Genomic DNA, 26,945 nt, shown 5'->3' on the forward strand with positions numbered 1-26,945 from the left:
TTTTTTAAAACTGCAAATGAGTCATTGCATTGCTTGGGCCTCAATTTCCTCTTATGTAGAATGAGAGGGAAGACTCTGAATCAGGGCCTTTTCCAGTTCTAGATTTATGAGCCAGTGAGTTATTTCCTGTGTGTCCTACCTGATGTAGAAGAGCAGTGTGGTTTCTCTGTATCCCCAGCACTTTCCACATAGTTGTAGCCTGGTACATAGTTGGCCCTTAAATAGTTTTTTGACTGACTTACTGTACCATCCATCAACTTTTATTAAATACCTACTATGTTCTAGACACTGTGCTAAACTCTGCGTACAGTGGAAAGTGATTCAGAAGGGAGGCAGCTGGGTAGTTCAGTGGATTGAGAGCCAGGCCTGGAGACATGAGGTTCTAAGTAAAAATCTGGTCTCAGCCACTTCCTAGCTGTGTGGCCCTGGGCAAGTTGCTAACCCTCCATTGCCTAGCCTTTACTGCTTCTCTGCCTTGGAACCAATATACAGTATTGATTCTAATATGGAAGGGTTTTTTTTTTTTTTTAAAAGAGAAAGCGATTCAGAAGATCTCATTGGGGAAGTTCCCTGAGCCTCAATTTTTTCATCTATAAAATGGGGAAGGGGAAGTGGTGTAGAAGTGAAATAGATGGCCTCCAAAGAGTCAGCTGGGTGTCAGAGTACTAGGAGACAGGGAAACTTGAGGTCAAATATGGCCTCAGACACTTGCTAGCTGTGTGACCCTGGACAAGTCATAGAACCTCTGTTTGTCTCAGTTTCTTCTCCATAATAGTATCTATCTCCTAGGGGTGTTTTGACGATCCAGTGAGATAATATTTGTAAAAGAGCTTAGCACCATGCTGCTTATTCCTTTCCCTTCTAAGGAAAGAAATAAGAATTTCAGCTCTAAATTTATGACGTAGATTTTAATCCCAGATTTTCTATTTACTCCCTGTGAACAAGTCCCTCCCTTCTCTGGGTCTGTTTCCTCTGTAAAATGAAGGGGATAGGTCAAATAAGAATCTAGTGAGCATTTCAAGGTTTGGAAGTATTTCATAGACATTCTTTCATTTGATAACTGAGAGGTAGGTGCCATTACTATCCCCTTTTTTACAGAGAAGGAAACTGAGGCAAAGTGATTCCTTTAGGGTCTCACAGTTGATAGTGGCTGAGGCAGGATTTAAACTCAGTTCTTCCTGACTCCATCGCCAGCACTCTAACCACTGTACCACCTAGATGCCTCTTTTTATCAACTAAAAAAATGTAGATAAATTAGGTAGCTAGATGGCTTAGAATCAGCAAGATCTGAGTTTGAATCCTGCCTTAGACACTTAGTGACACTAACCTCATGTGACCCTGTTCAAGTCACTTAATCAGGTAGTCTCAGTTTCTTTATCTGTAAAATGGGAATAATAATAGTACCTACCTCACAGATAACTTATGTAAAGAGCATTATAAACCTTCGATTGTTCACAGCTGTGCCAAGCTCTCTACCTGTGTGACTTTGGGCAAGTCTCTTCTTGTTGATGTTCAATCATTTTTCAGTCATATCTGACTCTCTGTGGCCCCTGGTCACAAATTTGGACTTTTCTTGGAAGAGATCCTGGAGTGGTTTGCCATTTCCTTCTCCAGCTCATTTTCCAGATGAGGAAACTGAGCCATACAGGGTGAAATGACTTGGCCAGAGTCATGCAGCTAAGATCCTGGAGTGGTTTGCCATTTCCTGCTTTAGTTAATTTTATAGATGAAGAAACTGAGGCAACAGGGTTAAATGACTTGCACAGGGTCACACATCTAGTCGATGTCTGAGACTGGATATGAACTCAGGTCTTCCTGATTCTAGGCCCTGTATTTTGCTCTTGTAAACCTTCAAGTATTATAGGAATGCTAGTTATTATTTTCAAACCTAAAATACTATATTTTAAATGTTGTCTATTAAACACTATTGGGCCAGACTTATCAGTGGAGAGTTTGAAGGGACGTAGGAGGCCATCTTGCCTCCCCCCAAGGCCAGTCTGGAGCCCAGGCCTCTGACTCACAATCCAGCCCTTTCCTGAGGCTTGCTGAGCTCCAAATCGACGATGCTGAGAATCTGAGAAATGCAGCTGCAACTCCCCTTGGGCCGTGCCCATATTTGTTCAATGAGGTCCTTCATGCTAGTGTCAAGATTTCAGTGGGGTGTGTCTGCGTGTGTCTGTTCATGTGTGTTTATATGTCTCCACATGCCAGCTCACGTGTGTTTGTATGTTTCTACGCACCAGTTCCTGTGTGTTTGTGTGTCACTCGGTGTGCCTGTTCATGTGTGTTTGTGTGTCACCCAGTGTGCTTGTTCACGTGTTTGTAGGTCTCATGTGTTGGTTCATATGTGTTTGCATGTCTCTGTCTGTTCATGTGTGTTTGTATGTATCTCTGTATATGCACGTGTATTTGTATGCCTCTGTGTGTTTGTTCATGCATGTTTGCATGTCTCTCTGTATATGTCCATGTATGTTTGTATGTTGTGGTGTATGTGCATGTGTGTATGTGTGTCTCTCTGCATGTACATGTGTGTTTATATGTCTCTGTGTGGATGTTCATGTGTGTTTGTATGTCTCTCTGTATAGGTATGTGTATTTGTATGCCTCTGTGTGTCTGTTCATGTGTGTATGTCTCTGTGTTCATGTGTGTATGTCTTTGTGTCTGTCCATGTGTGTTGGTGTGTTTCTCTGCATGTGTGTTTGTATGTCTACATGTGTCTGTTCATGTGTGAGCTTTCCTTAAGAGATACCCATCTTCTCTTAGGTAGTGGCATTCAATGCCTTGATCTTTGCTTGGCACAGGGCAGAACTATTGACATCAGAGAAGTGTGGCTCTCTAGGGATGGCTGCCTCAGTCAAGGGCAAAACATAGCATTTTTGCAGGCCTGGACCTCGAGCTGGCCAGGACCCCAGAGGCCATCAAATCCCCCCTCCGTATTTTATAGATGAGGAAACTGAGGCCAACAGGAACTAGTGACTTGCTGAGGGTCACACAGGGGGTAGGAGGCAGCTTTCAGATTCAAACTCAGAGAGGGCAACAATGGAGTCAAGCTCAAACAGAGCCAGACATAGAGGATTCCTGAAGCTGCATATTGACTCAAAAACCACATATTAACATCATCTATGTTCTGTTGCATTTCGTTTTAAAATATTCCCGATTTTACCTTACATATATGAAACTTACATAGCATCCATAACCAAAACATACATAAACCTTCCATCTTAAAACAGATTCTAAGAATCCATTTGAAGAAGAGAGGTAAGGACTGGACAATGAGAGTTAAGTGACTTGCTCAAGGTCACACAGCTAGAAAGTGACTGAGGCCAAATTTGAATCCTGGATCTCCCTACTCCAGATCTGGTTCTCTATCCATTGAGTCACCTAGCTGCATGCCCCACCCCTATTTTATTTTATTTTATTTGCTTCATTACATAGTAAACTGATTTCTCAGTCACTTCTGGGAACAGAGTATTCGATTTGGAGAAAGGAAGATCTGGGCCCAAATCCTGGCTTTGACATTTACTACCTGTGTGACCCTGGGCAAGTCATTTTTCTTCTCTTTAGGATTGTTTTCCTCATCTATACAAATGAGCAGATTGCACTCGATGGTTCTTAAGGTCCTCTCAAACTTTAATTGATGCCATCCGGGGCTCTTTCCATTGGGTGGGCATGGGAGAATAGTGTCTTCTCTCTTCTCTCTGCCTTCTCTGAGCCTGGCGCTGTGTGCCTAACCCATAGTTGTTGTTCTATCATTTTTCAGTTGTGTCTGACTCTTTGTGACCCCATTTGGAGTTTTCTTGGCAGAGATATTGGAATGGTTGGCCATTTCCTTCTCCAGCTCATTGAACAGATGAGGAAACTGAGGCCAACAGGGGCAAGTGACTCACCCAGGGTCACACGGCTAGGAAGTGTCTGAGGCCAGATTTGAACTCAAGAAGACGAGTCTTCCTGCCTCTACGCCTGGTGCTCTCTCCACGGTGCCCCCTAGCTGCCCCTGCCCCACGGCGGGTGGGCGGCTTGGCTTGCTTGGAGAACGACAGCCGCGGGCACCTTCCCTCACGTTGCTGGTACTCTCTCCCTTGTCTCTAGTCCAGGAAATGTCCTGGGGCAGCTGGAGAAATCTGTTGGAGGAATGTGAAAACGCTAAACAAATAACCCTTCTCTGCCAGAAATCCCACACCAGGGCTTCTGGGAGGCAGCCTGGATCTCAAGAGGTGAGGCCGGGCCAGGGTTCGCTTTTCTAGGGAACTTCAGGCCTCCTTCAGGGCTGGCTGGCCCCTGGCTGTCCCGACCTGGGACCCCTGGGCCCTCTTTCAGGTGGAACCAGAGCCAGGGCCCTTTTCTGGTTAAAAATGAAACTCCCCAATTCCGGGCTCCTGGAAATGTCAGCTGTGTGTCTCCCCTTAAGTTCTGGACATTTTATAAGGGGCTGACAAGAATAGCAGTCAGGTAATCAGTAAGCATTTCTTGGGCACCTACTATGGGCCAGGTACTGACCCAGGCAGTAGCTAGGTGGCACCATAGTGCACAGAGTGCCAGGCTTGGGGTCAGGGAGAGGAGTCTTCCTGAGTTCAAATCCAGCTTCAGACACTTACTAGCTGTGTTGGGCAAGTCACTTAAATCTGTTGGCCTCAGTTTCCTCCTTTGTCAAATGAGCTGGAGAAGGAAATGGCAAACTAGCTGTGTGACTCTGGGCAAGTTCCTTTACTCTGTTTGCCTCAGTTTCCTCCTCTGTCAAATGAGCTGGAGAAGGAAATGGCAAACTAGCTGTGTGACTCTGGACAAGTTCCTTCACCCTATTTGCCTCAGTTTCCTCCTCTGTCAAATGAAGAGAAGGAAATTACAAACTAGCTATGTGACTCTGGAAAAGCCACTTCATCCTGTTTTCCTCAATTTCTTCATCCATCAAATGAGCTGGAGAAAGAAATGGAAAACTAGTTTTATGACTCTGGGCAAGTACCTTCACCCTGTTTGCCTCAGTTTCCTCCTCTGTCAAATGAAGAGAAGGAAATGGCAAACCAGCTGTGTGACCCTGGGCAAATGATTTAACCTCTGGCTGCCTCAGTTTCCTCATCTGTCAAATGAACTGGAGAAGGAAATGGCAAACCATGCTATTATCTTTGCCAAGAAAACCCCAAATGGGATACAAACCGCAGGCTAGGACTGAAACTACTGAATAGTAACAATAAGTGTGCCGGGTACTGTGCTAAGCTCTGGGGGTACAAAGAAAGGTAAAAGATAAAGAAAGGGCAGCAAAGTAGCATGGAACAGCCAGGCCTGGGATCAGGTGGACCTGGGTTCAAATCTGGCCTTAGATCCTTCCTAGCTAAGTGACCTTGGATGAGTCACTTAACCTTCATTGCCCAGGCCTTACTGGTCTTCTGCCATCAATTGTAAGATGGACGATAAGGGTACACATTTTTTACAAAGGAATTCAGCATCTAATGGGCTCCTGGAAGCTGTAGATAATCCCCAGAAGGGAGGAAGGAAGGTTATCAGCAGGGCATTAAAGGGCTCTGGAAAGGCTTCCTGAACAAGGCACAGTTTCAGCTGAAATGTGATGGGAACTGCGAGGTGGAGCCAAGAAAGGACCACATTCTAGCCAGTGAAGACACTCAGGGGCCAGAGATGGAGGGCCTTGTGGGAGGAGCAGGGGAGATGCCCCTGTCCCTGGATCACCAAGAGGGTACAAGAGGCCTGGGAGGGAGGAGGTGGGGAGGTCAGGGAGGATTTTAAACAGCAAAGAGAAGACTTTATAGATGATTCTGGCAGTGATAGGGAGCCACTGATGGTTATTGGGTGGGGACAGTGATGTGGGCAGACCTGAGCTTCGGGAAAATTGCTTCAGTGGCTGAATAGAGGATGGAGAGACCTGAGGCTGGCAGAGGAGCCAGGTGAGGTGATGAGGGCCTGCCCCAGGGATGGCAGAATAGAGAAGTGGGCATATTGTGGCAAAATTGGCAGGACTTGGCAATAGATTAGATTTGGGGAGGGGGTGAGAGAGAATGGGGGAGCCGAGTGTGGGAAAACAGGGCCAGCTGGGTGGCTCAGTGGATAGAGTGCCAGGCCTTGAGTCAGAAGGACTTGGGTTCAAAAATGGCCTTGGATACTTCCTAGCTGTGTGATTCTGGGCCAGTCACTTACCCCCATTGCCTAGCCCTTGCCCTTCTGCCTTAGAGTTATTATCAAGATAATGAGGGCTTAAAATAAAATAGAAAGTCTTCTATATCCTTAAAGCATCATAGGATTTAAAGCTAATCATGACCTCTTGGGCCACCTCTAACCTCTGACATCTACTGGCTGTGTGACCTTAGGCAAGTCACTTACCCCCCATTGCCTATCTCTTGCCCTTCTGTCTTAGAGTTATTATCAAGATAATAAGGGCTTAAAATAAAATAGAAAGTCTTCTATATCTTTAAAGCATCATAGGATTTAAAGCTAATCATGACCTCTTGGGCCACTTCTCACCTCTGACACCGATTGGCTGTGTGACCTTGGGTAAGTCACTTCTCAGTGTTCTAGGAAACCCTCTAAGACTTTAAGTTACAGAGAAGGTGCTAACCTGTAGTGTTAGAGAGCTTTTCCTCATAGGGGAGTTCCTTATATCTAGTCCCTATAATTCTAAGCCCTCCCCCTCCCAGCTCTGACGCTGTTGTAGAGTCCTCCCCAACTCAGCTGTCATTCACGCTTTATTAAGTCATGTCTGACTCCTCATGACTCCATCTGGGGTTTTCTTGGCAAAGATCCTGGGGTGGTTTGCCATGTACTTCTCTAGCTCATTTGACAGATGAGGAAACTGAGGCAGACAGAGGTTAAATGACTTGCCCAGGGTCACACAATTAGTATATGAGGCTGGATTTCAAATCAGGTCTTCCTAAGCCCAAGTCCAATGCTCCATCCACTGTACTACCCTTCCCAGCTCTAATCCTTCACATTTGTGACCATTTGACCTAATATGCCTAAAAGGCTTCAGTGCATTATTATATAAATAAAGTCAGTCAATCAGTCAGCAAGCACTTATTAAGTGCCTACTGCATACAAGTACCATACTAAGGGCTGGAGATGCAAAGGCAAATATTGTCCCCTCCTCAAGGAATTCATATTGTAACAAGGGAAGCAACAGATAAAGCACGGTATATGCCAGCTCTCTGTAGAGTAGGAAGGCAATCGCAGGAGGGAAGGGTCTAGCACTTGAAGGAAAAAGGTAGAAAGTGGCAGTTGAGCCAAGTCTTAAGTAAGGGAAGTCAGGGAAACTAAGAGGTGGAGGGCAGGAGAAAGTGCATTCTAGGCATGGTTCACAGTCTGTACAAAGGCATGGAGGTGGGAGATGGACACCACATTTGAGGAATGCTCTATGGACGAGTGTAGCTGAATTCTAGGATGCATGGAAGGATGGAATGATGGGAAAATGGGAAAGGCAGTAAAAGGCCAGCTTTGGCTGCCAAACTTTATATTTGATCCTGAGGGAATAGAGAACCACTGGAATTTATTGTGTTGGGTGGGAGGGTGGCATGCGCAGACCTGCGCTTTAGGAAAGCCACTTTGGCAGCTTTGTCCAGCATGGCTGGGAGGGTGGAGGGGTTTGAACTAGGGAGACTCCCCAGCAGTTATTGCCATAGTCTGGGTGAGAGGTGATGAGGGGAGGGAGAAGAGTATGAGTGGAGAAAAGAGCGCAAGGTTGGGAGTAAGAAGACCTACATTCAAACACTGCATGACCAGGCAAGTCACTGCTCTCTCTGGGCAACAGCCTCTCCCTTTGTAAGATAAGCAAGTTGGAGGAGATGGTTTCTAAAGCCCTGTCCAGCTCTAAATTCCATCGATCCTATTGGACAGATGAGGGAATTGGGATCCACATGGGAGAAATGACTTGGCCAGGACCACCATTATACCATCATTCTTTCCTCTTTCCTATATTAGGAATAACTCTAGCCACATCTGGGGTTCTGCCATTAGAGCCATTCCTTTTGGTGGAGAAAGCATTGGGGTGTAAGTGTCCCTGAGCCTGCTAATAACTTAATCTTGTTTCTAGCCACCCACCAAAGTCATCAATTCGTCTATGGGTCTACCCTTGCCCTTGCCTTTCCCCTTCACTCTCAGAACCACTGAACCTTTTCAGGCTTTATTCTCCTGTACTTGGCATTGGAACTCCCACCCTGGGGTCCATTGGTCTTGATTGGGTGACTACAACTCACAGCCAGATCCAATCCAGCCCTCCATCCACATTATCTTCTGGCCATCTGCCCTGGGCCTGTGATAAACATCTATCCCTCTCCTCTGTGCTCTCTGCCTCCTAACTAATAAAATCAATCCACAGCCATAGAAGAAACCAATGGAGTCTGACCGCATATTGAGCCTGCCATTCTTTACTTTATTTCCTCCATGAATTTTTCTCTGGTACAAGTGACATGTGTCTTCTTTCACAACATGACAAACATGGAAATATGTAGTGTATGACAGCATATGGACAACTGATATCATGTGATCTGCCATCTTGGTAAAGGGCGAGAAGGAGGGAAAGAGCATGAATCACAAAATGGCAGAAAATTATTATTAAAAATTATATCTACACGCGATTGGAAGAAATCTATAAAATTTTTAAAAATTAAAAAAAGAAAGTTTGTGTCAATCTGCTTCCCACTGACTTCTCACCAAATGCCTGGACCAGAACCCCTTCTCTGACCATCACTTTTCCAACTATGGATGCTGTCATTAAAATAGAAGAGATCCTTGAAGGCAAAGACCCTCTGCCTTTTGTGTTTATTATCCCCAGGGCTTAGACTAGGGCTGAGCTTAAATGCTTTTCTTTCTTTCATAGGGCAACTTTCCTACTGAGACTGAGACATTGAGTCCCTCTGAGACATAGCATAAATGTGTTTAGGAGTGTAGAACTCCAGCAAAACTAGTCAAGTCACTCCTCTGCTCAAGAGCCATTGAGGGTTCCCTATTTCTTTCTTTTTTTTTTGTCATGTAAAACTCACTTCCATGTTGGTCACTGTTGTAAGTGCACACTCATACATAGCCCAACCTAAAGCACTCTACAGTTAGCTAAGTTAGCTGCTATGTATCTCTGGGCAGTGGGCTTTCTGGAGACCAAGGAGATGGAGAGCCTGGGGCCCGCCAGGGGATTAGCAGTGATGGATGGGTTGTTTAACCACATGGAACCATTTGAAAACTGAATCCCTGCCCTTTAGAGAGAGAAAGCCAGAGAGGATTCCAGAGAAACGTGCTGGAGGCGGGCAGCTGGCCAGAGACTTTGGGGAGACCACCCTCTCGCTGAGGGCTACAAAAATGCCCTGGAGCCCAGGTTACTGCCCTGGGGAGGTGGAGAGAGGGAGGCTGGCACCACCTCCCACCTCTCACCTTCAAGACCAAAATGTTTGGGACCTGGAGGGGGGAGCCCTTGCCAATGACATTCCAGGACAGTCTGGGGAACTCCAGGGCAGAAGATGGGCCAAGCCTGGGTGGCGATGAGGGGGGAGAGGAGCCTGCAGTTCTTGCTAACTGTCATTGGAGGCCCATTTTGTTGGTTTTTCCAGCAGGAAAGAGACCATTGAATCTATATGTGAATGAGTAATCTTTGGGGATCAAATGAGAAGTTGGATAATAGACAGGAATCTTATTTATTGGTTTTTAGTTTTTAAATTTTATTTAATTAATTAATTTAGGGTATTTTTCCATAGTTACATGAATCATGTTCTTTCCCTCCCCTCCTCCCCCCTCTCTTGGAGCCAACCCACAATTCCACTGGGTTTTACATGTATCATTATTGATAATTGAATTAGGGTGATGGTTTAGAGTCTGCATCCCCAATCATACCCCCATCAAATTTAGTAAGAGCATTCTAAGTCATTTGCTAAAGTGGGTAACAACTCAATCAGTCAGGAAATTGTGAATCCTTTTGGTAAGAGTTTACACCTCCAGAGGATGAGAAGTGGATCCCACAAGACACTGCCCCCGTGGATGGTGCTCGATAGTTTGAAAGCTGTGATTGGCCCCTGTGAAGAGAGGAAGGGTTAAGAAGTCACTATAAAAGCCCTAAATTTTTGGGGCTAGAGGTCAGCTTCAGGAGTTGTCCTTAACAGATCATTATCTTCAGCTCAAACTGCCTCTTGGAGGGAACTTGGGTGAGTGAATAGCTGGCTTTCCTTTCCTGACTTCTGGAGAGAGATTAATTCTGGTTGAGGGTTAACAAGTTGTGCCAGGCTGAGTCAAGCACTGGAGCAATATTTAGTGTGATAGGCTAAATATCTTCCCTACCCTCTTGTTGTTTTTCTCAACTTTCACTCTCTCCAACTATTTTGTAAATAAAAACTATTGAAAGTAATTTTGACTTGAGCTATAATATTTTAAATCAGTGGCCGCCATATTATTTATAATTTTCATATATTTTAGTCAAAACCTTAATTTTAATTCCTTGCATTAGAAAGTGTCTAAGGTCAGATTTGAACCCAGGCCCTCCTGTCTCTAGGCCTGACTCTCCATCCACTGAGCCACCCAGCTAACGTTTATTCCAGGAGTTTTTAACTGAGGGTCACCGAACCTATTTGCCATATACTTTAATAATTTTACTCTGTATTTGATATACAATATAACAGCAATGGTTATTAATATAATATAATAATTAATATATTTAATATATTAGTATGATTGTAATGAATTATAATAGAATTATAAGTCTATGTTTTTTATTTTATGCATTTAAAATATTATTCTATAAAGGGGTCCAGAGGTTTCACCAGATTGCCAAAGGTGTCTGGAGTGCAAAAAAAGGTTGAGGATCCTTGGTCTAGTCTAGTTCCCTCATTTTCCAGATGAGGAAGGAACCTTAAACAAATCCTAGGCTATAGACTGTCAGAGCTGGAACATGAAGATGTGACATGAGTTTTCAGGCTGGTGTCAGAGTCAGGAAGAGCTGAGTTCAAGTCTCTTCTCAGAGACTCACTGTGTGGCCCTAAGTAGCTCACCTAACCTTCTTGGGCCTCATCTCCGGTCTCCCTGCCTTTGTACTGGCTGTTTCCCCAGCCTAGAATGTCCTCCTTCCTTGCTTCCACCTTGGAGACCATCTTTCCCTTTAAGGCTCAGCTTAGATATGATCTTCTGCATGAAACTTTTCTAAATTGCCCTCCACTGCTGAGGGCCTCCCTCCCTCCCATTAGTTTATATTTAACTGTTTTGAGTATACAGGTACTAATTAACTTCCTACTTATGCTTCTAGGGGCAGTTCATCTCCAGTGCCTACCACAGTGTCTGGCACATGGTAGGGACTTAATAGCTCATCTGTAAAGGGAAGGGGTTGAACTCTGCAACCTCTAAGGTCCCTTCTGGCTCTAAATCTATGATCCCTTAGACCAGGGTCACTTAGTCAGTCAATAAGCTTTCATTAAGGGGCAGCTGGGTGGCTCAGTGGATGGAGAGCCAGGCTTAGAAGACAGGAGGTCCTGAGTTCAAATCTGACCTCAGACACTTCCCATCTGTATGACCCTGGGCAAGTCACTTAACCCCTATTGCCTAGCCCTGTGAATCTTAAAAACTGCTCAGTTTTCGTGTTTACAGCCCTTACTACTCTTTTTTGCCTTGGAACCAATACACAGTATTGATTTTAAGACAGTAGATAAGGGTTTAAAAAAAAAGAATTTATGTTAAGACAGAAGGTAAGGTTTTAAAAAATAGCATACTGTGTGACCCTGGGCAAGTCACTTGACCCCCATTGCCTAGTCCTTACCACTCTTCTGCCTTGGAGCCAATACACAGTTTTGATTCTAAGACAGAAGGTAAGGGTTTAAAAAAAAAAAGAATTTATGCTAAGACAGAAGGTAAGGTTTTAAAAAATAGCATACTGTGTGACCCTGGGCCAGTCACTTGACCCCCATTGCCTAGCCCTTACCACTCTTCTGCCTTGGAGCCAATACACAGTATTGATTCTAAGACAGAAGGTGAGAAGGTTAAACAAATTTTAAAAAGCTTTCATCAAAGACTAAGTTTGTGTTGTAAAGAGCAAAAGATGCAATGACTGAGGAAGCAAAGGTTCCATCTTCTGAGCAAATATATGCATTTGTTAAGCAATGTCAGTCATTTAACAAATCGGGAACCAGTCCTTTCTTCAGTTTAGGGCTGGACCCCAAACTCCAGGGGAGACAGACTTTTTTGTACCCAAGTAAATAAGACCAAGTAATTAAAAGGAAACACTGTAACAGGAGCTTATCTGATTTCTAATTGGATGAAAGATTAGGGATTTTCCAAGTTTGGGAGGGGGGAAGTGAACAGGTGCAGCTCCCTGAGTTTGGGAAGAGAGAGAGAGCGGTCCCACTCCTCTCCAAGTGTCTGTGAACAGTCCAAGGGACAGGAAGCAAGAAGAGACTGGATCAGCAAGGGGCCCATTGTACTAGAGATGTACACTGATGAGCAAACCCCTTCCATCAGGCTCAGGATCTGACTGCATTTCTGGGCCACCTGGCCTGGGGCCCTGGTTAAGGGTCTCTAAGTGGCAGGCGCAGGGGGGCCAGTTTCCCAGCCACACAGGATCAGTTCAAACAATGCAATAAGCTCTCCTCCCAATCCCCCAAATAGAATAGACAGAATTTGGACAGAGCCCATCATTGAATAGAAAGGGATCTAAGAGAGCTCCAGAATTAAGTCACAAGATGGAGCCAGTGGGGTTCACTCACTTCTCCCAGTTAACCCCTTGCTGTCCTAATTTCCTCAATTCCTCACAGTATTAAGGGTGCCCCACAGCAGTTCAGAAATGACAGCCCCGATTCCCAAGGAGCTCCTGTTCTAAGGGAGAGACTGCCAGGTATTCTGGTATAAGCAGGGCTGGGTAGATCCCCCCCCCCCCACTCCCTGGTCCCTCTTTCCTCCCTGGACCCAGGCAGGAGAGCCTCAAAGGGGGCCGCTGGGGGATTCTCATCTTCCTCTCTACTCTCCATCAAAGGCTGGATTGTGTGGCCTCTCCGGATCCAGGCAGTTTCCAGGAGGCTGGAAGCCCGGGTTTTAGGCTCAGTGAACAGGAGCAGTCATTTGGCTAAGGTGCCCCCACTTCTTGGGGAGCAGAAGACCTGGCTTTTCTCCTGCTCCCTCCCCTGTCCTGGCCTGGGACCCTGGCCACCGCCTCTGGGACGCAGGTCAGCTCCTCCTGGGGATCACCGAGGGGAAGGGGGCTCACACATAGAGTAGTCCAAACAAGAGTCTTCCAAGGTACACTGGCCCTTCTAGACGGGAGCTAGAACTCCCCCAGGCAGCCCACTGCACGTAGCGGGCCCTTTTAACGGTTAGGAACCGCCTTCCCCCACCCCAAATCTCTTAAACTTAAATCTGCCTCATTCCCGACTTTCGCCCGCGGCTCCCAGTTTTCTTGGGACCAAACCCGACAAAGCTAATCCCAATTCCACATGACAGCCCTTCCCGAAGAAGAAATAGGTCTCCCCTCCCTGTGCCAAACGTGCCTCAGTTTCCCTCCAGTCAGAGGAGCGGGAGATGGGAGCCGGGAAGGAGGAAAGGAGAAGGGGGAGAGGGCGAGGAGGAGCCACGACTTCCTGGTCAGGAAGGAAAAGCTGGGGGAACCTGGCAGGCGGAGCCCACCCCTACTCGGGCGGGGCGGGGCTGCGGCTGCTGCTGGAACCCGAGCCTAGGAGGGAGGGAGCGCGGGTGGGAGGGCCAAACTGGGAGCCCCGCGGCTCCGAAGCTACCGGAGGCACTCTGCGCGCTCCCAGTCGGAAGGGACCGTCCAGTGCTAGCGGGGCTACGCAAAGGACTCCAGAGGGTGAGTGCCTGGAGGGAGGAGGAGGAGGAGCAGGAGGGAGGAGGGAAGGACAAATGGAGAGCGGACCATCAGAGCTGGAAGGGACTCTAGAGAGATCTTTTAGAATGAGTTTTCTTTTACGAAGACGAGATAGGTCCAGAGAGGGCAAGTCACTGGCCCAAGGTCACACGGCGAGTAAGAAGCAGAGAGGACTCTTGCTCGGGAGGTGGCCTCTGCTGCCCTGGCACAGCCAGCCTTTACCCCCCCCCCCTTTTTTCTCCCCCTTCCCCTCCTTCCCCTCCTCCGGGCTTCCTGGGTGTCCTGGCCCTCCAGACTGGGGCTGGGTTCTCGGCTCCGCCCTTCGAGAAGGGATGGAGTGGGGGTCGCCAGTTCTACGAGAGGAGGCGAGGAGGGAGGCAGCGCCCGCAGACCAGGGCCGGGAGGAAAGTTTCCGCGCGGCGGGGGCAGGGCAATGGGCGGGCCCGAGGGCGGGCCCTGGGCTGGACAAGGCGGAGCTGCCGCCCCCCAGCCAGGGCCCAGAGGGCCCTCAGTCCCGGGAACCGAGCAGGTAAGGGTTCCAGGGGTGGCCTCGTGGCGTAGAGAGAACCTGAGATTTGGAGTTCAAGGGTTTGGGTTCTAAAGCCTCCTCTGCTCTGCTTACCAGCTATGTGACTAAGGTCAAAGCCTTGCTGCCCCTCTCTGGCCTCAGTCTCCCCATCTGCAGAGAACTGGGCCTGCGCTCCCTAAGACGGAGTTTGGGTCACGAGTGTTCACTTCACCGAACAACCTTTCCCTCATCCCTAAGGCTGCCCAGCGTGGCCTGACGGGCCAGAGGCCAGTTGGGTAAACCTTTGGTCCTCATTGCCAATGGGACGGCTCTTCCGCCACTCATCCGTTCCTGGGTGCCGGAAAAGTCAGTGAGTAGCACGGGCGGGTGGGCGGAGAGAGCTCAGACCCCGGAGGGACTTCTCCGAGTCATCCCGGCAGCTTTATTTGCTGGGAGAAAGGACTTTGGGACGGCCCTATCTTTCCACATCTTCTGGGAAGGAAGCAAACACTGACCAGAGCGCCTCGGGACAGACAGAGCGGGAAATGCTGGGTTTGAATTTGGATTTAGAGTCCGGCTTCTGCCACTGCTCCTTGGGTGACCCTGACCAAGTCCCTTTCCCTCTCTCATCCTCAAGTTCCTCCTCTGTAAAATGGGTAGAGGGTCTTGAAAGTCCTTCCCGATAGGAATCTAGGAACCCTGGAGTAGGTCTGGCCACCCTGGGTCCCTGATTTAGTAGCTGCAAACCCGCTGGACCCCGGCACGCTCACCCCTATCTCTTGGAATCGGTTGTGTTCCTCCCATGCCTTCTGTGGCTGGAGGCTTTCCCTGCGACCCCCAGCTGCTAGAGCCTTCCCTCTGATAGTTACCGTGTAGCCTCGCTGTTACATTGTATCTGCTCGCCACAGGGCCCAGTTACATTGTATCTGCTCTAGCGGAGGGGTCACTTATGCTACACTGTATCCGCCCTGCTCGGGGCGGTCACTTGGTATCCACTCCACAGTATCCTTTCTGTTACATTGTATCCACACTGGCCAATTGTGGCCCTTCTGTTAGTTACATTGTATCCACTTTGTCAGGGTGTATCCCTTCTGTTACACTGTAGAGACCTTTCTGTGTGCCTTTCGAGTTTCACTTTGCCCCTTGCCTGGCTCACACTAGTAAGTGCTTAATAATCCTTCCTTGCCTTGCCCAAATGCTTGCGCCTCAGTTGTCCCATCTCTAAAATGGGAGTCCCTTTCCCAGGATCCTGATGAGGAAGGGTCTCTGGAAATGTTTAAGCCTGTGGAGATGAGCAGTGTTTATATGAGCTCTTCAGATTTCCCAGGCTCCCTCGTGTTCCCTTTCCCTGTGGCCTCTCCCTAGTTCTTAGCCACAGGCATCCCTTGGTGGCCTGGGCGCCTTTTCTTAGACTTCTTTTCTATTGCTCTGGGGCAGGGCACCTCCCCTGAGGTTTGGCAGGGCCTCGAGGGGGCAGAAAAGCCCAGATACCAGCCGGGAAAGGGAAAGATCCTGGAACTCCTAGAGAGGGGCAGCTCTTTGACTGGTCAGAGCCCCTGCTGGGTGAAATGGGCGGGGTGGGGGGGGTGGGGGTGGGGGTGGGAGGGAAGTTGGGGGATGGTCAGAGAGCTGGGCTCTGAACCTTTGATCCTGGATCTGCCAAGGCCTCGCGGCGCCATAGTTAGTGACCTGGAAAGATTACTGATCTGGAAGCAGGGGGCCTGGGATCACCTCCACTCCCTTCTCCTTCCTTATTAGCCATTTGGCCTAGTTTTGAATCCACTGGGATCTGGAGAAAAGAACACTGAATATAGAGCCAGGATCTGGGTTCAAATCTAATCAGCATTGTGACTTTGGGCAAGCCATTTTACTGAGCCTCAGTTTTCTCCTTGATTAAACGAGGAGAAAATGAAGTTGCTATTTGCATCATCTTGGGCAAGATATTTAACATCCCTCCTCAGTTTCTTCATCTGTGAAATGAGAGGGTTGGACTAGACTTTCCAGCTCTAAATCTATGAGCCTTTAGTCCTCTTCCATCTTAGATCCTAGCCCAGGAGGCTTCCAAAAGGCTATGCAAGAGCAAGAACAGCTTAATAAAGAAATGCTTTCGTTTCATTTTATTTTTACAAATGCTTTTAGATGGGGAAAATTATGTCCTCAGTTGAGGGAGAGATTACAGTAAAACCCCTCTGGAGATGGTGGGGTGCTGTTGGGGGGCCTGTGATGGGGAGACATGGAGGTGTGGGGTAAAGCCTGTTGGCTGTTGACTTGAGGTTAGAAGACCAAGAATTGGGAGTGGAGCCAAGATGGGGGCTTTGTAGCAGGGGAAGCTGAAACGGATCTGACAAGCCTCTCAAACAAGTCTTTAAAAAGTGCCTCAAAATGTCAGGAGTCAGAAGACCCAGGATCCAGGCCCACTTAGCTGGGTGAGGGTGGGCAAGTCATTTCCTCCACTGTCAAAAGAGGGCAGGGGACTGCTTGCCTCCTAAAGCCCCTCCTTCCTCCCGAGGATCCCAAAGGTCCCCTCCACCTCTAGACCTCATGACTGGCTGGGAGGGAAGGAAACTGGCAATTCTCTCTGCTAATTCTGTTGACAAAGATAATCCATATTTGAATAATGATAGGAAATTGGAGTCACCAAGCCTGCCTGCCTTTCACTGTCTCTTGGGGAATTAGGGACCCACAGAACAAAGAAAAAGCCGAGTGAGAGGAAGAAATACACCGAAAAGCTCACCAACACCAGCTCAGGCTTCTTAGTAATCGTCCTCTTAGAAAACTGGGATGTTTCTTGAATGGTCTTCTATAAAAATGGAATTTCCTCCCAGAGAATTCTGGGAAGGGCAAGGTTCTTGAGATGGGCAAGTCCTTTCTCTCCTCTCTGGGGCCTCGGTTAATGCTGCAAGCTCCCTCCTTTATGGGCTTTCAGGCTTGCAAGCACTGGCCCAAAAGTACCCGAGAGAGGATGAGGGGTGAGTTTTATTGTCCCTATCTTTTGAGAGAAACTGGTTGGATTGGAAAAATTCTAAGGAGTATCTTGGCTCTGACATCCCCTGTTCTAAGCCCCCTCCCAGCTCTGACATTCCCTGTTCTAAGCCCCTTCCCAGCTCTGACATTCTCTGTTCTAAGGTTCCTTCCAGCTCTGACATTCCCTGTTCTAAGGTTCCTTCCAGCTCTGACATTCCTTGTTCTAATCCCTCCTCCCAGTTCTGACATTCCCTGTTCTAAGGCTCCTTCCAGCTCTGACATTCCCTGTTCTAAGGTTCCTTCCAGCTCTGACATTCCCTGTTCTAAGCCCCTTCCCAGCTCTGACATTCCCTGTTCTAAGGTTCCTTCCAGCTCTGACATTCCCTGTTTTAAGGTTCCTTCCAGCTCTGACATTCCTTGTTCTAAGCCCTCCTCCCAGTTCTGATATTCCCTGTTCTAAGGCTCCTTCCAGCTCTGACATTCCCTGTTCTAAAGTTCCTTCCAGCTCTGACATTCCCTGTTCTAAGCCCCTTCCCAGTTCTGACATTCCCTGTTCTAAGGTTCCTTCCAGCTCTGACATTCCCTGTTCTAAGGTTCCTTCCAGCTCTGACATTCCTTGTTCTAAGCCCTCCTCCCAGTTCTGACATTCCCTGTTCTAAGGCTCCTTCCAGCTCTGACATTCCCTGTTCTAAGGTTCCTTCCAGCTCTGACATTCCCTGTTCTAAGCCCCTTCCCAGCTCTGACATTCCCTGTTCTAAGCCCCCTCCCAGCTCTGACTTTCCCTGTTCTAAAGTTCCTTCCAGCTCTGACATTCCCTGTTCTAAGGTTCCTTCCAGCTCTGACATTCCCTGTTCTAAGGTTCCTTCCAGCTCTGACATTCCTTGTTCTAAGCCCTCCTCCCAGTTCTGACATTCCCTGTTCTAAGCCCCCTCCCAGCTCTGACTTTCCCTGTTCTAAGGCTGATCCAAGCTTCCACAGTATTATGAGTTATAAATCCAATATGGTGGTAATTTCCAAAGGCAAAGTGTAAAGGAAGGTGCCGGTCCCCTCCCTCAGTGTGAGGAATCCGAGGGAAACATGCACCCATGCTGTATAGGAAGAACCTCCATCTCCTTACTCTCAACCCCACCCACCCCGTTGACCAATCAGGTGTTACCTTTGGTCTTAGTACCAATTCTAAGCATCTTAGTATCACTTCTAAGACAAGGATAGAAAGGGCTTGGCAATCAGGGTTAAGTGACTTGCCCAGGGAAGCTAGACAGCGAGGAAGTATCTGAAGTCAGATTTGAACCAGGATCTCTAGACTGTAGACCAAGTGCCCTGGCCACTGTACTACCCAGCTGCCCCTAGTATATGCTTCAAGATAGCTTTTCTAACAGTGGGGGTGGGTTTTTAAACCCTCACTTTCTGTCTTGGAGTCAAGACTGTGTATTGGCTCCAAGGCAGAAGATCGGTAAGGGCTAGGCAATGGGGGTCAAGTGACTTGCCCAGGGTCACACAGCTGGGAAGTGTCTAAGGCCAAATTTGAACCCAGGACCTCCTGTCTCTAAGCCTGGCTCTCAATCCACTGAGATACCCAGCTGCCCCCTGGAGGTGGGTTTGAACTGAGCCATCCCCTCTCTCTCACTGGGCCTAGAGGGAAGCATTTATGAAATGGCTGGCCAGGATCAGGGCCCTGACCAAAAACCAGAGAAGCCAGCGTGTCTACAGTGGCTTCCCTTCACTGGTACTTGGCCCTAACCATGAAGTCAACAGCTAGGATCAAGCCTAAACAAATCCAGGAAAGAGTCCGTGCCCTGGGGAAACGGAACTCATTTCAGGGCAATTTAACAAGCATTTAGTAAGCACTTAACTAGGCACCAGCTACTGTGCTGAGTGCAGCTGATCCAGACAAAGATGAAACAATAAACCTGAACTTTCTACTGTGGAACGAAATGAGTACAGATATCCATCCATCCATCCATCCATCCATCCATCCATCCATCCATCCGTCCATCCGTCCATCCGTCCATCCATCCATCCATCCGTCCGTCCTTCCGTCTGTCCGTCCGTCCATCCATCCATCCATCCATCCATCCATCCATCCATCCATCCGTCCATCTGTCCATCCATCCATCCCTCCCTCCCTCCATCCATCCATCCGTCCATCCATCCATCCATCCGTCCGTCCGTCCATCCGTCCATCCATCCATCCATCCGTCCATCCATCCATCCATCCATCCATTCATCCGTCCATCCATCCATCCATCCATCCATCCATTCATCCATCCATCTGTCCATCCATCCATCCATCCGTCCATCCATTCATCCGTCCATCCATCCATCCATCCATCCATCCATCCATCCATCCATCCATCCATTCATCCATCCATCTGTCCATCCATCCATCCATCCGTCCATCCGTCCATCCCTCCCTCCCTCCGTCCATCCATCCGTCCGTCTATCCATCCATCCGTCCATCCCTCCCTCCCTCCGTCCATCCATCTGTCTGTACATCCGTCCATCTATCTATCTATCTATCTATCTATCTATCTATCTATCTATCTATCTATCTATCTATCTATCCATCTATCCATCCATCCATCTCTCTGTCCATCCGTCCATCCATCTGTCTGTCCATCCGTCTCTCCGTCTGTCCGTCCATCTATCTACCCATCTATCTATCTACCCATCTATCTATCTATCTATCTATCTATCTATCTATCTATCTATCTATCTATCTATCTATCCATCTACCCATCTATCTATCTATCTATCTATCTATCTATCTATCTATCTATCTATCTATCTATCTATCTATCTATCCATCTATCTATCTACCCATCTATCTATCTATCTATCTATCTATCTATCTATCTATCTATCTATCTATCTATCTATCCATCCATCCATCCATCCATCCATCCATCCATCTATCTATCTATCTATCTATCTATCTATCTATCTATCTATCTATCTATCTATCTATCTATCTATCTATCTATCCATCTATCTATCTATCTATCTATCTATCTATCTATCTATCTATCTATCTATCCATCTATCCATCTCTCTCTCTCTCTCTCTCTCTCTCTCTCTCTCTCTCTCTCTCTCTCTCTCTCTCTCTCTCTCTCCCCCTCCCCGTCTGTCTGTTTTTCTGTCTGTCTGTCTCTGTCTCTCAAACATGTATAGGGAGCAGACAGGCAGCTACCTGGTGCAGTGTATAGAGAGCTCCTGGTTTAGAAGTCCTAAATTTAAGTCCTACCTCCTGAGAGAGCCTGGCTGTGTGACCCTGGGCAAGTCACTTACCTCTGAGTGCTGCAGGCATCTCACAAGAAACCTATTGCATTTGTCAGTGGTGATAGTGAGACTCATCCCACAGAAAGACCAAATGAAGCCTGCCTTGCCCTAAAGGAATTTCCATTCTGGCCAGGGAGACAACATGCGCATTTATGGGTAAAGAGTGAAGAAACTCTCTGAGGTGGGGAATATTTATTTCCTGTTTGCCTTCCTATTCCCTGGGCCCAACACAGAGCCTGGCACACAGTAGGAGTTGAAATAGATTGAGGCCAAGGGAGGAGGAGAGTGAACAGAAAACCAGGGGCTGAAAGGAGTGGAAAAGTAAGACCCTCTCTTGCCCTGGAGTCGAAGGACCTGGGTTCAAATCCAACCTCTGATGATTCTGACCCATGTGATCTTGGACAATTTCCCAAGTTGTCTTCTGTAGTGAGCTGATTGGACTAGACAGTCTTCGAGGTTCCTTCTGGGTTGAGATCTATGAGCCTGTGTGTGACCTTGGGCAAGTGTCTTCCCCTCCCTGGATCTCAGTTTCCTCCTCTGGAAAATGAAGGGCTTTTGAGGTCTCTCCGCAGGCTCCAGGTATTCTGGCCCAAAGCTGGATGCTGGTTCCTTTTGGCCCAGGGCCTGCTCTCTGGAGCTCCCAGCTGCCCCGTTTATCCTCATCAGTGAGCACGCACACACACACACACACACACACACACACACACACACACAACACGGGAGGAGCCAGAGTCCATTGGCCCGGGATTCTAAGGTGAACTGGGATGAGACAGTCAGACAAAAGATCCTGTAGAAAGAGTTCTGGAGGCGGGTTCAAATCCTGTTTTAAAAAAAAAATAACCCTCACCTTCCTTCTTAGAATCAATACAGTGTGTTGGTTCCAAGGCAGAAGAGCAGTAAGGGCTAGGCAATGACAGTTAAATGACTTACCCAGGGTCACACAGTTGGAAAGTGTCTGAGGCAAAATTTGAACCCAGGACCTCCCTTTTCTGGGCCTGACTCTCAATCCACTGAGTCACCCAGCTGCCCTCCTGAAATCCTCCCCTTGATGGCTCCTACTTTTGGGGTAGTCACATAGCTTCCCAGGCCTCAGTTTCCTCAAGGTAAAATGAAGGCCATTGATCTGGATGGCCCGAGGTCCCTTCTAGCTCCGAATCCATGATTCTCCTCTTGTCCATATCCTTCAGGGTAGTGGAAAGCAAAGGCTTTAGAGCTGGGAAGAATCAAATTAGAATCCTTGCTCGAAGGGCAGCACAGCAGATAGAGTGCCAGTCCTGGAGTTAGGGGATATGGGTTCAAATCTGGCCTTTAATACTTCTTAGTTGTATGACCTTGGGCAAGTCATTCACCCTTGCTCTTCAGTCTTAGAATTGATACTGAGACAGAAAGTAAGGGTTTAAAAGGGGGGGAAAAGAATCCTTGCTTGGACATCTTTACTCTGAGATCCTTGGGAAATCTCATGAGCACTCTGAGCCTCAGTTTCACCTGCACAATGGGGACAATAATACCTGCTTGACAGGCTAAAATCTATTTAAGGTGATTTGTAAGCTTCAAAGCCCCATACAAATGCCAGGAGTTCTGCTCGGCTCTCCTCAGACGAGGCAGAAATGGACCCCCGAGTCACTCCTGGTCTTGTCCTGATTTCTTGCCATCAGCCAGCCTTGAGACAGGTGTATCCTCAACGGCAGCTGGCCCCACCTGTCCTCTCCAGGCTGGAGAGATAAGCATGGAGGACAGCTTGTAGGAGGAAGCTGGGGACCTAAGGAGGCCCAGTGTGTTTGTGTCTGGGGGTGAGTGGGGAGGAGTTCATCGGCTCTGAACTAAGAACCACAGAGGGTTCCTGGAATGAGGAGCAGAGCTGGAACCCGAGTCCTGAGAAGTGCTGGCCAATGGCAGCCTCTGACAGGCCCAGCAGCATTCCAGGAGCCCGGCCTCTGCTGTTTGTCTTGTGGGAGCAAATTACCTGGCTTCAGGCCGCTGGTCTGGATGTCTCCAAAGTGTCTTGGAAGCTCAGTAGCCAGGAGGGGAGCCAGGGAGCAGCAGAAGGAGGACTGGGCTTGGAGTCAGAGGCCCCAGGTTCGAATCCCAGCTCTCTGCTACTTAGGACCAGTGGGCCTTTTGGCAAGCCACTACCTTTCTCTTGACCTCAGTTTCCTTTGTAAAGTGGGGATGGGGGTTCTCAATAAGGTGATATCTAAGTTCCCTCTCAGCCCTGACATTCCCTATTCCAAGTTCCCTCCCAAAAAGGGCATTTCCTGTTCCTCCTCCTAGCTGACATCCCCTGTTCTAAGCTCCCTCCCAGCCCTGCCATTCCCTGTTCTAAGCTCCCTCCCAGCCCTGCCATTCCCTGTTCTAAGCTCCCTCCCAGCTCTGACATCCCCTGTTCTAAACTTCCTCCCAGCCCTGCCATTCCCTGTTCTAAGCTCCCTCCCAGCCCTGCCATTCCCTGTTCTAAGCTCCCTCCCAGCTCAGACATTCCCTGTCCAAGCCCCCCTCCCTCACCCGCAGCTCTGACAGTCTCTATCCTAAGAGCCTTCCTACTTCTGACATTCCAGTTCTGAACCTCCTCCTAGCTCTGATGGGCTTCCTTCTAGAGCCCCTCCCCCTAGCTTAGAATATTCTAAGGCCAGTTAGCTACTCTCATCCTGAGATCTGATACATCAGCTGAGGAACCACTTTCCTAGGAAGGGGCCAAGTCCAGTCTCCGGCAGTGATGGGCAACCTTTTGAGCTTTTGCCAAAAAACCACGCATAACTCAGATGGTGTGTCACTTTGAGAAAAAAAGCGACCTTCTCGGCATGCAGCCCCATACTTCTCTGTATGCAGCTGCATGTCATTGAAAATGGCTAGGTGACATGTGTGCAATAGGTTCACCATCATGGCCCCAAGGCTTGACATAGGAGGGCCTCATATGCCACTTTTGCTACCATTGACTCAGGGACTGGCTAGCACCTTTGCCCTCAGGAGCCCAGAACATGTAGTATCCTGTGTCTAATAAATGACCTTATTTCCCCCGTACACCAGCTATATGAAATAGCCAGCACAGGCATTTATTTCCCCATTTTAAAGATGAAGAAGCTGAGATGAAGGATTCATATAGAGTCCTGTGGCTTCTAAGTATCCGAGGCAAGATTTGAACCTAGATCTTCATGACTCCAGGTTCAGAGGTCTTCCTTTAGCCTAGGAGGAATCATAAAGATCACTTCCTTTTATAGATGAACAAACTGAGGCTCAAAGAAGGGAAGCATTGGTAGTAAATGGGAGAGGCAAGATTTGAACACAGGTCCTCTGAATCCAGATTAAAAAAATAAATAGCCTTTATTAAGCACCTTGTCTGTGCCAAGCGCTATGCTACAGGCTGCACCACCCTCCCTCCAGTCATGCAAGGTCATGATGATGTCATGGGTAGGGGAGAGACTGAGCTGGGCTCATCTTCAAGATGGGGATGTGGCTTATAGTTCCACTGTGAATCCGGGGCACAGCCCAGTTAGGGACCCCAGCTTCCCCTTGGCTCCTTCTGTCCTGTCTCTTTATGGACTGAGTTCTGCTTTTTTGGGAAGGTCCTGAGAGTAGGCTGGGTGGGTTTGAAATTATTCTAGGAGGTGATTTCCTGAAAGGAAATAGAGTCAAGGTTCATTGTAGGTCATGGAAGCTTGAAAGCAATGCCTTCTGGGGCCAGGATGAACACACCATTTTATTTATATTTCCTTGAACTAAGCCTAATGGCAGTCCAGCCATTTGCTCATTAATGAACTGCTTGTTAGGACTCTGGGGCATGAGTAACGGGAACTGCCCTTTCCTTCCAGGCTACCTGGGGACAAAGGGTTCCTGTCTCCCCAGTGGTGGTGGGTGTATGCCTCACACAGGGTGGAGTGGACAGAACGGTTGGTGTTCACTGACCACAGACAGACCTTTCTCCAGCCAGGGGTCGGTGATGTCACTGCCTAGCTTTGTTCCAAACTGTTAGACTGACTAGTGTGAGGATGGGTCGAATGCGGCAGTCATAACTTCAGGAAGCATGATTATAATTAATAGTAATAATAATTGGCATTCATTTATAGATTATTCCAGTCCAATGAGACTCAACCAATCCAATCTCCTCCAACCTAACCCAACCCTAGGTGGCTCAATACTACCCCAACCATTCTAACCAAACCCAATCTGGTCTACTCTAACCCAACCCAGCCAGTTCTAATCTAGCCCTGATCCAATACAACTCAGTCAAATCCAGCCCAACCTAGTCCAGTGGATCCCAAACCAACCAATTCTGCCCCATCCATTCCAACCAAACCCAATCTGATCTACTCTAACCCAACCCAGCCAGTTCTAATCTAGCCCTGATCCAATACGACTCAATCGAATCTAACCCAACCTAGTCCAGTGGACACCAAACCAACCATTCCAACATAACCCAATCCAATCCAATCCAATCCAATCCAACTCATCCTAGCTCAATCTCATTCACTCTCATCTGGCTGGACCAAATCGACCTTGGCTATTCCAACCCAACTCACCAATCCAATCCAAACTCATCCAAAGGGATTCAGCCCAACTCAATCCAACCTGATCTCATCCAACCTATCCCAATCCAACTGAAACCTATCAGTTCTAGCCCACTTCTGGGCTAGAAAAAATTTAAAAATATTTATTTATTTTTACATATTTTCATTTATTTGTGTTATATTTTAACTGAATTTTAATTGTTTAACAAAAGAATGGATAGACTGTGATTTTATTGCTTGAGGGAGAATCTGTATTGATACCCATTCTTCAAAATATTGAAGTAATGGGGGCATCTGGGTGGCTCAGTGGATAGTTGGGCCTAGAGACAGAAGGTCCTGGGTTCAAATCTGGCCTCAGATACTTCCCAGCTGTGTGACCCTGGGCAAGTCACTTGACCCCCATTGCCTAGTCCTTACCACTCTTCTGCCTTGGAACCAATACACAGTATTGATTCCAAGATGGAAGGGAAGGGCTTAAAAATATTAAAGTACTGTACAGATAAAAGAATAAGAACAATAAAATGCCTTTGAAAAGTTGGTTTTTGAATTAAGTTTGTTTGGTATTTCAGGCCCAATCCAATATTATTCTACCCAGCCTAACAGTCTATCCACTCTCCCGTGACTCAGCCGGGCCCAAGTCAACACATCTTTATTAAATGCTCGCCTTGTGGAAGGCACTGGGGACCAAGGATGAAAAAGGAAAACAGTCCCTTGCCCTCAAGGCTCTCAGAGTCTGTCGCAGGAAGACATCACCTACATGCAAGATAGATCTTTAATAACTAAGTGAATTGGGAAGGAGTCCCCAGACGAAACTGGAGCCCAAGTGGAACTCTGAAGAGAATGAGAGGTTGCAAGGGGGAGTACATTCCAGGCCGAGGGGAAAGCGAGTGGAAAAGCTGGAGGCCCCAAATGGGAGTTGGGAAGCCAGTGTGACTGGAACAGAGGTCAAATACTAGGTGTCCCGGCCAAATGCATCCTGCTACCCTCCCCTGAGCATTCTGAACCAGATTAGATTGCAGCTGGGAAATATTTAACAGGATCAATCAAAATACAACAACACAGAGATAATGCGAATCTGTGGTTTTCTAAGTCAATATGCGGCCCACAGGGATAAGCCTCTATTTGAGTCTGACACCACTGAACTGGAACCAAGGAAAGGTAGACCAGAGGCAAGTGGTGGAGGATTTTTAAGACGACAAACAGGAGTTTGTATTTTCTCCTAGAATGCAAGAGTTGATGTTTCTTGAACAAGGAACTGGCAGGGTTAGATCTGAGCTTTAGGAAGATTATTTTGGCAGCTGGGATGGAGGATGGATTGGAGAGGGGGCAGAGGAGGAAGCCAGAAGTACATTTAGGAGATGTGCAATAGTTCAGGCAAGAGATGAGGAGGCCCCGAGCTCAGGGGGATGGCTGTGCGAATGGAGAAAAGGGGGGATGGCTGTGCGAATGGAGAAAAGGGGGGATGGCTGTGCGAATGGAGAAAAGGGGGGATGGCTGTGAGAATGGAGAAAAGGGGGGATGGCTGTGAGAATGGAGAAAAGGGGGGATGGCTGTGCAAATGGAGAAAAGGGGGGATGGCTGTGAGAATGGAGAAAAGGGGGGATGGCTGTGCAAATGGAGAAAAGGAGGGATGGCTGTGCGAATGGAGAAAAGGGGGGATGGCTGTGCGAATGGAGAAAAGGGGGGATGGCTGTGCGAATGGAGAAAAGGGGGGATGGCTGTGCGAATGGAGAAAAGGGGGGATGGCTGTGCGAATGGAGAAAAGGGGGGATGGCTGTGCAAATGGAGAAAAGGAGGGATGGCTGTGCGAATGGAGAAAAGGGGGGATGGCTGTGCGAATGGAGAAAAGGGGGGATGGCTGTGCGAATGGAGAAAAGGGGGGATGGCTGTGTGAATGGAGAAAAGGGGGGATGGC

The 26,945-nt window shown here is 47.9% G+C and overlaps 1 protein-coding gene across 1 annotated transcript in view; it reads left to right on the plus strand.

The window, feature by feature from the left end:
• The first annotated feature begins 13,639 nt into the window (after positions 1–13,639).
• TRPV4 (transient receptor potential cation channel subfamily V member 4) overlaps positions 13,640–26,945 on the plus strand; it is a 68,229-nt gene continuing 54,923 nt past the window's right edge. The window contains exon 1 of the mRNA XM_056821593.1: positions 13,640–13,759. The gene's annotated coding sequence lies outside the window, so the exon portion shown is untranslated. The remainder of the gene's footprint in view (positions 13,760–26,945) is intronic.

This window comes from Monodelphis domestica, chromosome 3, assembly GCF_027887165.1.
Source record: "Monodelphis domestica isolate mMonDom1 chromosome 3, mMonDom1.pri, whole genome shotgun sequence".
In the NCBI taxonomy this organism is placed as follows: domain Eukaryota; kingdom Metazoa; phylum Chordata; class Mammalia; order Didelphimorphia; family Didelphidae; genus Monodelphis; species Monodelphis domestica.